This window comes from Denticeps clupeoides, chromosome 5 (genome assembly GCF_900700375.1).
Source record: "Denticeps clupeoides chromosome 5, fDenClu1.1, whole genome shotgun sequence".
In the NCBI taxonomy this organism is placed as follows: domain Eukaryota; kingdom Metazoa; phylum Chordata; class Actinopteri; order Clupeiformes; family Denticipitidae; genus Denticeps; species Denticeps clupeoides.
In genome coordinates, this window is record NC_041711.1 from 29068179 (window position 1) to 29082544 (window position 14366).

The 14366-nt window shown below is 43.1% G+C and overlaps 1 protein-coding gene across 4 annotated transcripts in view; it reads right to left on the reverse strand.

Annotated features, from left to right (window-relative positions):
* The window catches only part of sema6cb (semaphorin 6Cb), a 100852-nt gene that overhangs the window by 68331 nt on the left and 18155 nt on the right, over nucleotides 1-14366 (reverse strand). Inside the window, exon 1 of one of the 4 annotated variants that reach the window (XM_028979076.1) lies at nucleotides 280-360. The exons of the other annotated variants lie outside the window; for them this stretch is intronic. The gene's annotated coding sequence lies outside the window, so the exon portion shown is untranslated. Of the gene's footprint in view, nucleotides 1-279; nucleotides 361-14366 lie in introns of those variants that run through there. 4 annotated transcript variants of the gene reach the window in all.

A 14366-nucleotide genomic window follows, 5' to 3' on the forward strand; every position in this document is an offset into this window, starting at 1 on the left:
TGTCTTCTGCTAGAGCCATTTGATTCCGTGAACTTTTTCCGATCAAACGTATTCTGCCAAAGCTTGTCTAGCAAATAGTCACTACCTTGGATCGGACTGAACATCAATCGCATGACTGATGTTCTCTGTTTATCAGAATAAGTCAGCTTCTACCAGATCGTTCCAATAAAGCTGAAAGTTCAATCTGAATACAAATGATTCTCCAGTCTTTTTTTTTTAAGAAATGAGCAATACATTACTAACACAATGAAAAGATGCTAACGTGATAAATATACTCACTGTCACAATCTGGACAGAAATGGAAGGAAGAAAACGCTGCATTTAGCAGATCTTCAGCACATCATGCAGCATTCCCACGATCCATTCTAATGATGTGGGTGGGTGCATTGCAATGCACTGGCATCCCATAATTGTGCAAGTCTCAGCATGTGCTTGAGCACTTTCACAGAGTAAATCAGGAACATTATCGGCGGCGTTACAACAACAGGTTGGGTCTTGAGCCTGGCCCTCAAAATTGAACAGCTTCATCATCCCCATTTGATTGGCTCATGTGGAAGTGGAACCCCGTGGTGCTCCACCAATGCAATAAATCAATGCCAAGTACTACAGGAAGAAAACAACCTGCCCTGCCCAGCGACTCCCCGCGTTACAACACCCTGAAAATGAACTGCGGGTACAGCGACACACAACAAAATACCAGGAGATGTAATGGGGGGGGGGTCGATGGCATGCCTGCAGCGGACGCTACCTTGAAGTAAAACCGCATGGGGGCTCTGTGGGGGTGGGCAGGGAATCTAACTGATCGAATCTGCTCATTAACCTTGCCCAATCTCACGGAGAACAGAAGGGGAGGGAAAAAAGGAGGATGAATTAATTTAATGAAAACTCCAGCCGCGGGAGCGAGTGTGTATGCTCTCTCAGACAGCTCGGCCCCCAGAGTGTGTCTGGCAGATGGGCCAATGAGAATGATCAGAGAACTGTCCACACACACATGCTATATTTAGGACCACCATTCCAACAACAAGGTGATCAATTTCCACTGTGGTTTATAGGTACAGGCTGCAGGAACAGAACAAGGTGTGGAGGTGGAATTCAGGCTCAACAACACGTGGGTGGGAATAATATACAATTCCACTATTCAGCTGGCTTTGAGAGGGTGGGGCACTGTATATGATGTTGGCAATGAATTGGCTGAATAAATCAGCAGATAATCAATCGGCATGTATGGTATGGTAGCGGACACGGTCCTAAGGTGTCACAAGGATAAATGTGTTAAGTAGTCACGCCAGTTAAACAATCATGAGAATGTTTTGGGCATGTTTTGCATGTCTTTTGGTGTATTTTAGTTGTTTTAACCATTAACCATAAAATGGCTGTCAGAAGGCTTTCACCTCTCATCTGGACCGCATACGATTATATAAGATCACATGCATAAGATCACAGTGACTTGGAGTCTGTGCCCCTCATTTAATACAGTGGGCCACACCCTTGCACCAGCCCAGCATTCTTCTGAGAGGTGTCCTACTTTCTTTGTGACTATTTGTGATATCCATCTTTCACTGAAGGTGATGCCAATGCCCACCCCCAGAGTAGCTCATTTCCCTGCCCATTGTTCTGCTGTGAATTTGCACCGGGTGATTCTGTCATCTTTGTAGCCCAGCTGCTTTGATGATAAGACACCCAAAAAAAAACCCCAAGGAGGCAGAGGACATCTTACATATTCACACAGATCTGGCTTATTTGTTCACAGCAATCCACCAAGGTTCTTTAATCTGGGTTCATTTGAGAGGGCTGGCATTCCCCATTCATTAACATGTCTCAGGACACTACGTGTCATGACCCCAAATCTGTACCTGTCACCATTCTAATTCTGTCCTAAGTGGGCATCAGGGGTGAGACAGGCCTACTCAACCTCAGTTTAGCTGAGTTAAATGAAATGGACATCACACATCTGGAATTATTGGCATAATTCAATACTGAATTATGCCAATTCTTACCTTATGGTTAATTGTAGCTCAAAACATAGCTGTATGATCACGCAAATGAAAGCGGGACCATAAATTATTAGACTATTAAAAGGTAACGAAAGCAATGACAGTCAAAATGGAGAGACAGTTTAACAATGGCCCAGCTCTAACACAAGTTGGGAAAAAAATGTGAGTGATTATGTTTCTGTTAGCATTTAATGGTAACTCTCTGGCGCAATTCAACTTTAATTGACATTTAAAATGTCTTTAAATGAATTGTCACTTAAAGTGACACTGTCTGTATGCCATTAGGCTACCACAAGGCAGCCAGCTGTTTTATTTAAAGACCCTCATGCATCTGTATGCCTTAAACGTCTAAGTTTTATGATGCTGAAAATCCATTCAGGATCACTCTAATGCAAGCACCCTCAAACATTTCCCCCGTGACGCTGCTTCTCAGAATTCTTTTCTCATTTCCAGAATCAATGTGACCCTCTGCCGAGCCTCTAGACAACTGGACCCTGCTGGACACATTCTGTAAGGCCCGCTCTCCCGTCCCCAGGGGTTCTGACACTGGCCATTAGGAACACAGTCTCCATGGATACGGCCGCTTCCCCATGCTGCCAAACGAACAGTTTTCACAGAGGCTCACCACAATGGGGCACATGTGAGGCCACTGCCAAACACATTTGGGGTCCAAACACACACAATGGACTGCAGTGCCATGGCTGTGGCTCTTCTGGTTCTATTCAGGATGTGCCAGAGTTAGCACTGAGAGTAATATTGGGGTTCCTAATGCAAGATGAAATGAAGCTGCTTGCTCCAACCATAGTGTTAATTACGCCTGAAAAGCACCCTTGTTCTCCGTTAAAATGTCACATCCTAAAGAAGAAAGGCAGACGTGTAAGGTAGCCAGCCAGCTGATTGATGTGGGCACTTCTTTACCCACCCTTCAGTGATTCAATCGCTCTTTCCCTTTGTCCCCCTGCACGAGCTCCCCTCTTCTGTTGTGCTGTGCACTCTGTGATGTACGACTTCATTTCAGGCAGGCTGTTTTTTTGCCAAAATACGATTACAATCTGTTCAATTGTGCGGAAACACGATTGATATCATTTTAAAAAGGCAGCAAATAAGGGGAACTGACAATGAAAAAATAATTTTCCCTATTCTTGGGTTTTTTTTTCTTTAGCACAACCAAAGACCCTCAATTTTCTCCAAAATAAATAAATAATTTCAATCAACCACTCTATCATGCACGGGCACCTCAGTGTATTACACCAGAACACAGGGAATGGAAGCTTAACTCTAGAAAACGGTTAAAACAAAGTAAAAATCAACTACACAATTTAAATTAATTTACATAGATTAAAATAAATAACTTTTAAGACTGAAGCTTGGTAGATTTCTTTTACATAAAACTCTCTGCGGACTCTGGCAGTGTGTCACATGATACAAGCGTTTAAATATTTTCATCTGGTCGCAGCTGAATTTCCACCAGGGGAAAAAAGCCTCCATTTGAATCAGCCCTAAAAGTCCTTCACTGTCCATCTTTACTTGTCACTGACTGTGGGTCATAGGTCAGACCCTCAACGAGAAGTAAAAAACATGTGCTCATGTATTTTAAAGCACTACATAAATTAATCAAAACAATTAACAAGTTCGTCTTGATAGCCATATTAAAGTACACAGTGGAAAAAAACATTTGTTATGAAAACCAGCAATCTGAATGTAGACGGATGTATGCTGGCCTTTTAAATGGCAGGCCTCATTATCGGCCTGTCTTCATTCCTTCAAAAGGGCAGAGCCGGGGATAAAGGAAATATCATTAATGGCGGGAAGCACTGAGAGCTGACATACGAGGCCGAACGCGTTTTCACTGCACCGGTGCCGTCGGCAATGGCGAACCTCCCTGCAGCACAACCAGCACGGGCATGTTAACAACAGAACTGCAAAGCAACTGAGCAACAGTGCCAAACCTCCCTTTGCCTGGTGACACAATACCTCTGGACAGCTTTCATCACGAAGCATGGGCAAATCCGTGCCAGGGAGACGGATGAGCTGTATGGAAGTGCAAATAAGGATTGGGCCGAATTTGGCTTGTATGCCCTTGAGAAGTCATCTGCGGTCTCCACAGTAATAATGAAGGGTAGTCACTGAACAACAAAGTGATGATGGAAGCTGCAATGAAGAAGAGGAACGGGAGAGAAGCCCCTGCCTCGCCTCTTCTCAGCTGTATTAAGACGGGAAATTCAGCACAGGATGTCTGAGCCCAGGAAGAGCAGGAGAGGCACTGTTAGCACCAAAGGGCTCTGTCACAGCAATTACTAAGGGAGCAGTCTCTCTTCCCCCAGCTGCTAACATGCTCGCTTTCCACCACCAAGTGGCAAACTCAGAAGAAGAGAAATGCATTCACATTTTTAAACCAAAAAAGCCAGAGGGAGTTTTTTTTTAAAGCAGAGTGAACGCATGAAAAACTGTCTGAACTCCAGGGAACTGAATAGTTTACAAGCTGGCTGCCATCCCGTGTTTCATCTCAGTGTCAGAATTTGTTTTGAGCTATGCATGGACATGCAAAAAACAGTTTTTCTACAAAAAAAAAGCCTACAAATGTCTGCTAAACACTGCACTCCATCCCCGAGCTGCCAGGAGGAAGGCTCATGAATCATAATCCAAGACTCCTGGCCTGCTGATTATAATCTGAGGAGATGCTGGAGATACAGAGATGCCTTTGGTGCAGTGTTAAAGGTGGGCCGTCTCTAGGGATAAAGTGCATTTGCAACTGGTCCTTTATAATGAACCCAACTGTTCTGTGGTGCGATGATTTGCTAAAGCTTTCTTTATCGCCAACTTGACTCCGTGGGCACTGAAGAGCGTGGGAATGTTTCTCGTGCAGGCAAAAAGGTGGCAAAGCTGACCCTGAATTATTGAAGCGAAAAGCCCCCACCACAAATCTGTGTGACCTCCATGTAGCACAGCCAAGATGTAAATGGCTCTTCCCTTCCACAAGAGCTACAAATTGTACAATATGCCTATAGTCCTTCCCACCCCATGTGCCTTTCGAATCACAAAGTGTTTAATTTAATTTGTTAAAACTATAATCATGCATCATGCATTTTACTGTTGACAGACTTTACAGATTAACTGATACTGAGTACAACGTTATAATTGATATTTATAATTTGATATTTCTCATTTCCATGCTTCCTGTGCTCACTCATGAATTGCCGTAAATGTAGAACACGTAGTCACACGCTGCTGACGCTGCATGGCAACAGCCCTTTGAAAAGCTTTCCCTGCGACGACATGGCTGATTTGAATATCAAAACAGAATGTAAAATGGTGATTAAAACCCAATTACGGCACGTCGTGTTGAAAAGTCAATTAGAACTTCAGAGGCCAGAAAGAGACAGATGCCAAGGTGAGGAGAGAGAGCAAGTGGAGTGGCCTGTTGGCAGGGCCCCGAGTGGCGCTGTCGGCTCCGATGTCACCTGGGAACCTGCCAAAGTGTTCACCTATACAAAATACTGAACGTATGATAATCACAACGCCACCGGGAGCTGAGGTTCCTGGCGCCGTGGACGTGAAGAAGAAGAATCCAATCATAAACTATCCATAAATAATGACCAATTTGCATCACATGTCATTCAAGTGCAGAGCGGTTATGGAAGAGCATTTTTTTCGAAGGGCTCCCTAAAACAAAGCCCAGTATTCAAATGGGTCCATTATACAGTCCCTGAGCAGCCGCCCTGGCCCAGTTCTTCTGCATTGATCCCACATTACTTATTAATGCCTCCATAATGAATGTTGAATATAAAAAAAGAGTAAAGCCAGAGAGCCAGAGAGGGAGAGGAGTAAAGCATCGTCTAGTCAGAGCCGAGTTTTTGATCACAGTCTTGTGCCACGGGGGACTGGCGTTACGGTGCTGAAATACAGTGCCACTGACACCCACCACTGCGCCCCAGCCACCATGGGAGAAAAATACAAGTTCAGGAACATATGCAGCACAAATCATCCTCCACATTAGCTACAACAGCCCACAGGAAAAACCCAAATCCATTATCCCAGAGGGTCCCTGAGTGGAAAAAGGAACCCCAAACAGTTGCTCCTTTAATCCAGGGCATTAATAATTAAAAGCTAATTTAGTAGTTGAAAAAAGTTTAAAAGCTTTTGTTAGGAGATGATAGAGAGGTAAGCCAACGTTCTTCCATTACTTCAGTTGACTGCTGAGGTTTTTAATAAAGTGAAGTGATTGTCTTACACAGCAGCACAGCACACGGTGCACACAGTGAAATGTGTCCTCTGCATTTAACCCATCGCCCTTAGTGAGCAGTGGGCAGCCATGACAGGCACCCGGGGAGCAGTGTGTGGGGACGGCGCTTTGCTAAGTGGCACCTCAGTGGCACCTTGGCGTCTCGGGATTCGAACCAGCAACCTTCTGATTATGGGGCCGCTTCCTTAACCACTGTGTGTTTGTGTGGCAGGTGTAGCCAATGCCACTCCAAACTAAAGTAAAGTGAAACAAAACAGCAGCAGCCTGCAGGCGAGACGCTGACAACACATTCCCTTCCAATCATTACTCTTCATTTCTGGCAGTTCATAGGGCACCAAGGCAACACAACGCGGTAGCATGCAAGCCTGCGTTCCCAAACCTTTGGGCTGACTGTTTACTCTTAGCAATGTTCCCAAGATCCAAGAGCTGTGGAAATTAGCCAAATCTTTAGCTTAATGAGTGGGCAAAAATAGATTTCCATCTGTTTAGGCGCCTAAAGTAGCCCCATGTTTACTGCCTCAGATCATTTATTCTGGTTAGAGACGGCAGCCATCTTTATTTTTGCTATGGCCGAGTGAAAGGTCAAAGGCTGTGCTCAGGACTTTGAAATTTAGCCGGAAAAACTCATTTGTCATTCCCGGTAAGACCAGCACTTTGATGAAAATGTTTTAACCAAACGGTGATTTCAAGCACATTATGACATGCTCACGCCAGATTACCATTTGAAAGAGGGGGCTAGAGCCTATCAGAATACTCTGGATGAAAGCTGGATGGAAGGGAAAGAGAGGGAAAGAGAGGGAAAAAGTGAGTTGGGTGAGAAGGGACAGACATGTTGAACTTGGCTTCAGAGCTGATAGACTTTCATGTCAACAATCGAGAACTTTCCAAGAAATCCAGCTCTTCTACATCATCAGTTTTTTTAGCTCAACACTTGAAGAGACTGCAGGATAAAATTGCCCCCAGGCCCAAACCAGCACCAGAGACATCGACCTACCACTGGTTAACCATAAACCTGCAGAATCTGTGAACCTCAAGGTTCAGGTGGAGCCTGCCTCCATGTTACTCCCACCCCGGAAACAATGTTTTTGGAGACCTTCTCTGGCAGAAAATGCAGAAGTCTGTGCACTAGAGCCAGACAATCCCCTTCATGAAATCACCCTCATAAACAACTGATGCTATTACCACTGCCACAATCTTTTTTTTTTTTTTGCCTGACTGCTATGACAGCCACATATACAAAACTGCTTTAGTCTATTCTCATGTCTGTAAATAAGATCATCATTGTATCTTGAACTCTTTATTGTATTGATGAATGTATTAGGTTATTTGACATTGTGATGGCCGAGAGACCATAAAGGCCATAACCAAATAATGCTATCAGAATATTATGGGATCTAAATGGAAAACAAAAGGTGTGTGCTTTCACGACTCCCTGGCAGAACAGGCTCTTTCACATTCATTTGCAGGGTGCAGCAAACACTACAGGTGACACTTTGCTACCTCCCCTTCAGCCATACACAGGGATAGGAAGCAGTTTCGGGCAGACGTGTGAACAGCCTGCACTGGAAGTTAAATGAACGCTATCGATTACTCCTTCTTCACCTTCAGTCTGTGTGTGCACCATGGCAAGGTGTCAAGGGCAGTGGGCAATGGAACAAAGGCAGCCGGAAAAGAACACCGGAGAGAGAAAGAGAGAGAGGAAGGGAGAGGGAGAAAGAGTAATGATATAAATTCACACGGCCCTCGGAAGAGGCTGTTCCCGCCTGCAGGCAGGTGCCTCTAGGCACGAAAAATGCATTTCGTTCTGCCTAATTTCTTTAGAAGAATTTATTCTTAAGCCGGTGGAGCTCGCCTGCTCAGGCCACAAGCATCACCCACACACCAGTGCACCCATGGGACTGATACTAAACTCGCGCAGCTATTTTCTGCCACAATAATGCATAATGGAAGAATATGAAAGCCAAAGACCAAATGGTGTTAGCCATCTCAGGAGACCACATAAAATGTGCTGGTGCTGATCCCACAGACAAATAATTCAAGGTGGTTTTCAAATAGCCCCAAAAACATGGCGTAAAAAAAGTTTCATAAAAGATTTATAAATAAGGAAACAAAATCCTTGAGGAATCATAAAACAGGCCTGGGGAACAGACAACCCTGTCTAAGATATCTGCATAACAGACACAAATGAAAGAAAATAACTGACTGAATAAATATGGAAAACTAAGCTGGGTCCACTGCAAAGCAATACAAAATTATGTAGATTGATGCACTTAAGTTACAATGGAATATTTATAATCTCATGGGAGGTGACCAACCAGATCATGTCCCGATACACAGAGCAGAATGCCATTTTGATGTCAACGAGAATAAAAATTATATAAAATGATGCTATGGCCTTCACAAATCAAGCTATGACCTTTACACTGAAAACCATGTCCATTAAAAGGGAAAAATATTTTTCCAAGATCCTTTTCCTCAAGTAGATTAATCAGACTTTATCTGGATCAGGCCTACTCTTAGTTTTGTTTTACCAACAACCCTTTTCTAGCATTTTATCACAAACTAAGACAATAGAACTGGTCCATCATAATAGAACATAATGCCTGTGCACTCTCTTTAAAGACGCTCTTTATGACAGCAGAAAAAAAAACGATAGCACACATGTCCCGAAAAGGTTGCAGAATGGCCGACAATGGGCACCTCCACACCAACATGTTTGACAGGGCAATTAGAGTATAATAGAATTGGAGCACTCCGCTTTGGGAACAGCACCTATAGTCACCATGGAAACACAGACAGTGGTCTTTAGATGTGAGCTGTTCCACTTTTGGCCAAAGAAGTTGGCGAGCGCTGCTGAAAGCAATTTCCCGTCAATCCCACTTACACGCATCTATCCATCAGCTTCATCGTCTATCCATGATCATTACAAGCTTAGACTGATGTAAGCCTCCGCAGCCGGCAATGCATGTAGGAGTAGGCATGAACTCTGATAAGATGGAACTTCTTGAGAATCATCAACAAGTCAACCGTCAAGCTGGCAGCAAGTAGGTTACAGAACATCCTGGCACACTAACAATGGTAAACAAGATAAGACACATCTGGGCGGGGAGCGTGCCAATGACAGACATTACTCCAAATTATGCTGCAAAAGTTATGGAGGCAGGCTTGGAAGGTATTAGCAAAGGTAACATGATGACACTTGTACAGAAGGGTACCAGTTCTAAATTGGGACTGGATCTAAATAAGTGAAAATCCATGTTTTTCAGTACAAGTTAACAGTACTTGATACCGCTGAACCAAAAACAGAATCAGACTTAAGACAGAACCAACAGAGAAGGAGCACTGGGTTTTTAAATGCATTGGCACTACTGTTTGCAAAATGATACGGATTACAGAAATACTTACCCTTGGAGTAACAGCACAAATAGTATGCTTAAGGCATATTCAATGAAGAAAAAAACAATATCCAACAATTTTTCCAACAAGGGTAAATACATGACACACAAAAATGTTTTAGCAGCTTGAACCCAAACTCAAACTTAACACCCTTCACAGCAGCACCAGACATAAAGCCTGTTAAATTATTAAAATCATTGTCACAACACCACCCGGTTTTCCTTTTATTCTTCTGAAGATTTACACTTCCTGATTTACTCTAGGTTATAGCAAAAAGAACAATTAAAGAACACATTTAAACCAAAAAGAGATTAATAATGAAAGAAACCAATTAGCAGCGTAGAAAAATCTTAACAATAGCCATCCATCGACAGGGGAGTCCATTACAATGAGGGAAAAGATACACACACACACACACACACACACACAAACCTAGCTGAGGTGACGACAGCATGTGAGAGCAGTGGGCAGGTAACAGTGGCTGAAATGAACATGGTCGGCTCAAAATGGGATTGTGAGTGTGGGACGAGAGCCCTCAATGAAGACAAATGAAGACGACAACAGTCACCCACACTTGTGCACCAAACCCCTAGCACTAGCCAGTCAATTTTCCCAAGCTCAGGGAGATCGAGGGGTTCTCCAGGGCAAGCAATTTGGTGGCCATATCTCTCTGCGTCAACTTTAGGAGAGCAGTCGTTCATCAGCAAGAACAAGGGCTGCACCAGGGGTGGCCTCAGCATGTGACCTCTCATTACATACAAAACGCTGCCATGCTGGCAGGTACATTGATTCTGTAAATCCAACGCTGATCAAAACCCAGAGAAGAAATGGTGAAGGAACCGATGCCCTTCTGGAAGTCGTCCATGTCCTTGAGTCGCATCGCCAGTCCAGAAATGCTAATTCAGAGGCATATGAATGGAGCTGGTGATCATTAGGTGTGCTGGCTCTGTAATTTCAGGGACAAGTTTTTTATTAAGGGCTCCTGCTTAATGAACCCCATAAGGTAGAAGATGAGTTTATTTTTTCACATCATCACAGGGCGGTCAGAATTCAATTCAAACATAGTTTGCTCTCGACTGCAATAAAAAGAAATTAATACAGCAATGCCCATGAAGCGGTCCCATGGGAATCTCTGCATGCAAATTAACTCGAGTGAGAAAGTTAAAGAGACACAGTGCAATCAACAAAAATTCCTTTATGGCTTTGAAAACTAAGTCAAGAAGCAAAAATCAAAGTCATTTTCGGATTTAGATAACATATTAACTATGGAATGAATGTCCGGATAAGGGCAGCAGACAACTAGAAACTCCTGTTTATTTTTTATAACATGGTGGACATTGACTACAAGCTTATTATATTGTTTGAAAAAGTCCACACCTTTGGGAGAGAAAGTACAACATGGAACAAAAGAAACAAGAAGAAGAAGAACACCCATGCACCTACGCTCTGTAAACCGTTTTTTTCTTGGCCACATTAGCATTTATGAATTTGCTTTAAAAAGGCTGTTTAAATACAAGCACACAATTCTTAATGAAACATAAAACTATAAAGCATTTCTCTATGACTTGACTAAATTGTCTATCTGGATACAGTTTAATAATTCAGTTTTCCCCCCAAACAATCATCTACTTCATCGGAGGAAATCATGGCTACCTTTGAAAAAATGAAACTGAATGCAGGACCCGTATTATGGAGGAGAGCATCAGATGAGTTGGTCTTCCTCACAGTGGTGAGGGGCATTGGTGGCCTAGCGGTTTAGGAAGTGGCCCCGTAATCAATCCCGAGCCGCCAAGGTGCCACTGAGCAAAGCACCGTCCCCACACACTGCTCCCCAGCTGTCTGTAATGGCTGCCCACTGCTCACCAAGGGTGATGGATTAAAAGCAGAGGACACATTTTGTTGTGTGCACAGTGTGCTGTGCTGCAGTGTATCATAATGACTTCACTTTCATAATCACTTCACTTTCACTTTTTCACATTCATTCTACATAAAGGAAGGAATATTCTCTACAGCAGCTGGTTTTACTGTTCCAGGTGATGTTCTTTTCAGCAGAGCTAAGACTGCAACCTCTTCTTAACAGAACACTATTCACTGATAAGCTTCTCAAGGGAGCCACTTGCATTGAGGATTTAAAAACAGATCCTTTTATTATTGATCCTCAATGGGTCAACTAAGGAAATTATTATGCTGAAATCAGTTCTGGGTTCCACTGGGGTAACAACGATGAAAAGATTCCTAATTTCCCCCAAATGGACGAGTGGTCAACCCAGTCTTCAGGTCAACACCTGAGAGAAAAAGAGCTTCTGAACATTCCTGATCTCCCAGCTAATTGCAAAACCAAACTCAAACAACATTGGCCTCTTAAGTGGTCAAATCAAATAAGTGAAACCTTAAGCACTGCTTTTCCTCTCCGTATCCACAATGGTGAGCTTTTCTAGAATGAGATGAAAATTCTTTGGAACATGCATTTCAATAAAATGCATTTCAATACAGACTGACCGGTGAAAACTCCATGCAAGACAGGTTTCTTCACTAAGCAGCTTGAATTTTGGAGAAGAATGTACATTATAATAAAACGTAATTGTTGCTTTTTGAGAAATCAGAATGTTACACAAATCCAACATAATTTGTTAAAAGCATGATATTGTGGTGAAACCACAAGTATGGGGCCTGTCACACTTTCTGTCAACTGTCTCAGTAAGAGCCTTTTTGTCACTGAGGAGAAAAAGGGGGAATAATCCAGCACCTGGGGAGTCCACTTAAGATAATTGCCAGGTTGTGTGGGCACTCCGCTCGCCTTAAACAAATGAAAGCCCCGGTTTCATCACATCAGGGGTAAAAACGCTCCTTTATTGTAATCATTCCTCAGCTGTAATCAAGGGTTTGCATTAGCCGCCCTCCAAGTTCAATACAGAACTTGGCTGGAAGAACTGTTTTCAGCCAACAAGAAAAAAAATTGTGTGTGTGTGTGTGTATATATATATATATATATATATATATATATATATATATGTGTGTGTGTGTGTGTGTACGTTTTTTTTTTTTGTTTGTTTTTTTTTTTATTTTTTTATTTCTTGTTGGCTGAGGAATAGCATACCAAGTATTTGTAACTTATTTTACTAGTATTTCAAAATGTCTGTCGAGTTGGGAAATATTTATTTTTGTATGATCTTCCTCTAGCTTCCACACCCCCTATAGCATGTAATGCAGTCTACTGTAGTCTTTCTTGCCAAGATTGTAGTTTAAATGGCCAGTTTATCCCACAAACCATTTCTCATCTCAGACTCAGGAGAGTATGTTATGGTGAAATCCAGTATTTGCTTAAATGTTGACCGCAAGAGAAGCTGCCTACTCGACATTGGTGGACACAAAGTATGGGTTTACAGATTGTATTCACAGGACAACTCCAGTGTCTCACTGCATTTCCTTAATCGCTGAGTAGGAAGTGATAATTGGCTCACATTTCATCCTGTAACTTCTCCATTAGAGTCTCTTATACTGTACTAACAGATTAACCTTCAGAATTGTTCACTAGTACAGGGATCAGTTATTGCTATGGACACATGTCTCAAATAATGGAAATTTCCACAGAATAACAGAGGGCTTGTAGCAAAAAAATAGGAGTGGTAGTAGCCTAGTGGGTAACACACTCGCCTATGAACCAGAAGACCCGGGTTCGAATCCCACTTACTACCATTGTGTCCCTGAGCAAGACACTTAACCCTAAATTGCTCCAGGGAGACTGTCCCTGTAATACTGATTGTAAGTCGCTCTGGATAAGGGCGTCTGATAAATGCTGTAAATGTAAATGTAAATGTAAAAAAATTAAGGCCTCAAGACAAGACCTTCTAGGGCGATTCCCTGATCCCAGACCTTCACATATTGTGCATTTTTGTGTTGTCAGTGCCGCATTTAAGCAAAAATGCCTCCACATGCTCGCTCTGAGGTGGGGTTTAGAATGCAAACAAGGGGTCTAATCTAATCCACTGCCAGACAGCGAGTCTCCTCTCACCATCTGCCAAATGCAGTAAAAAGTCGATGGCCCTGCTCCTGCAGGCCACAAACCTTTCCACATCTCCATGGACATCTGCAGGTAAAAGATTGGGGTGACCCACCGACTTTGCAATTGCAAAGGACCTTAGCTCCCCTCTATTTTAGCCTCCTTCCTGTCACTTTGAAGTTCCCCCGCTAAGAGGGAGGCTTTCTTTCCCCGCCTCCCCGTCTCACTACCATGACCATTCTCAGGATTAGCAAGCCTCGCAGGAATCAGTAAAAGGCAGGAGGTCTTGGGTTTTTTGCGTCGCGCACACATACATTTCCCCCCCTGGCCAGGGCTGGGGATTAGCAGACGACTCAGGCAGCAAAGAACACACGGAGTCAGCCTCTCTCTCCTCCTTCCTCAGAAACCAATTTGTGGAGGAGGACCAAGGGAGGCTTCTAATTCTGCCTGTGACCTCCTCCTGTCGCGAGTTTCTTTTGTTGTGCAGCTCACAGGAACACGAGAAAAAAAAGTAAAGGCCTCAGAGAGCCGTGTCTTTAGTACATCTTTGCCTGCCAGTTGAAAAACAACCATCCATGAAGGTTAATGGCATCAGGGCATAATTATGACCATGATATTTATTATTGCTCCTAAATTAACACTCATTGTCAGGGTACAGTGAACCGCACAATGCAATAATGACCTATTCTTCTCGGAGGGTTTTATAATCCCCCTTTTTTGATTGCTAAATTGT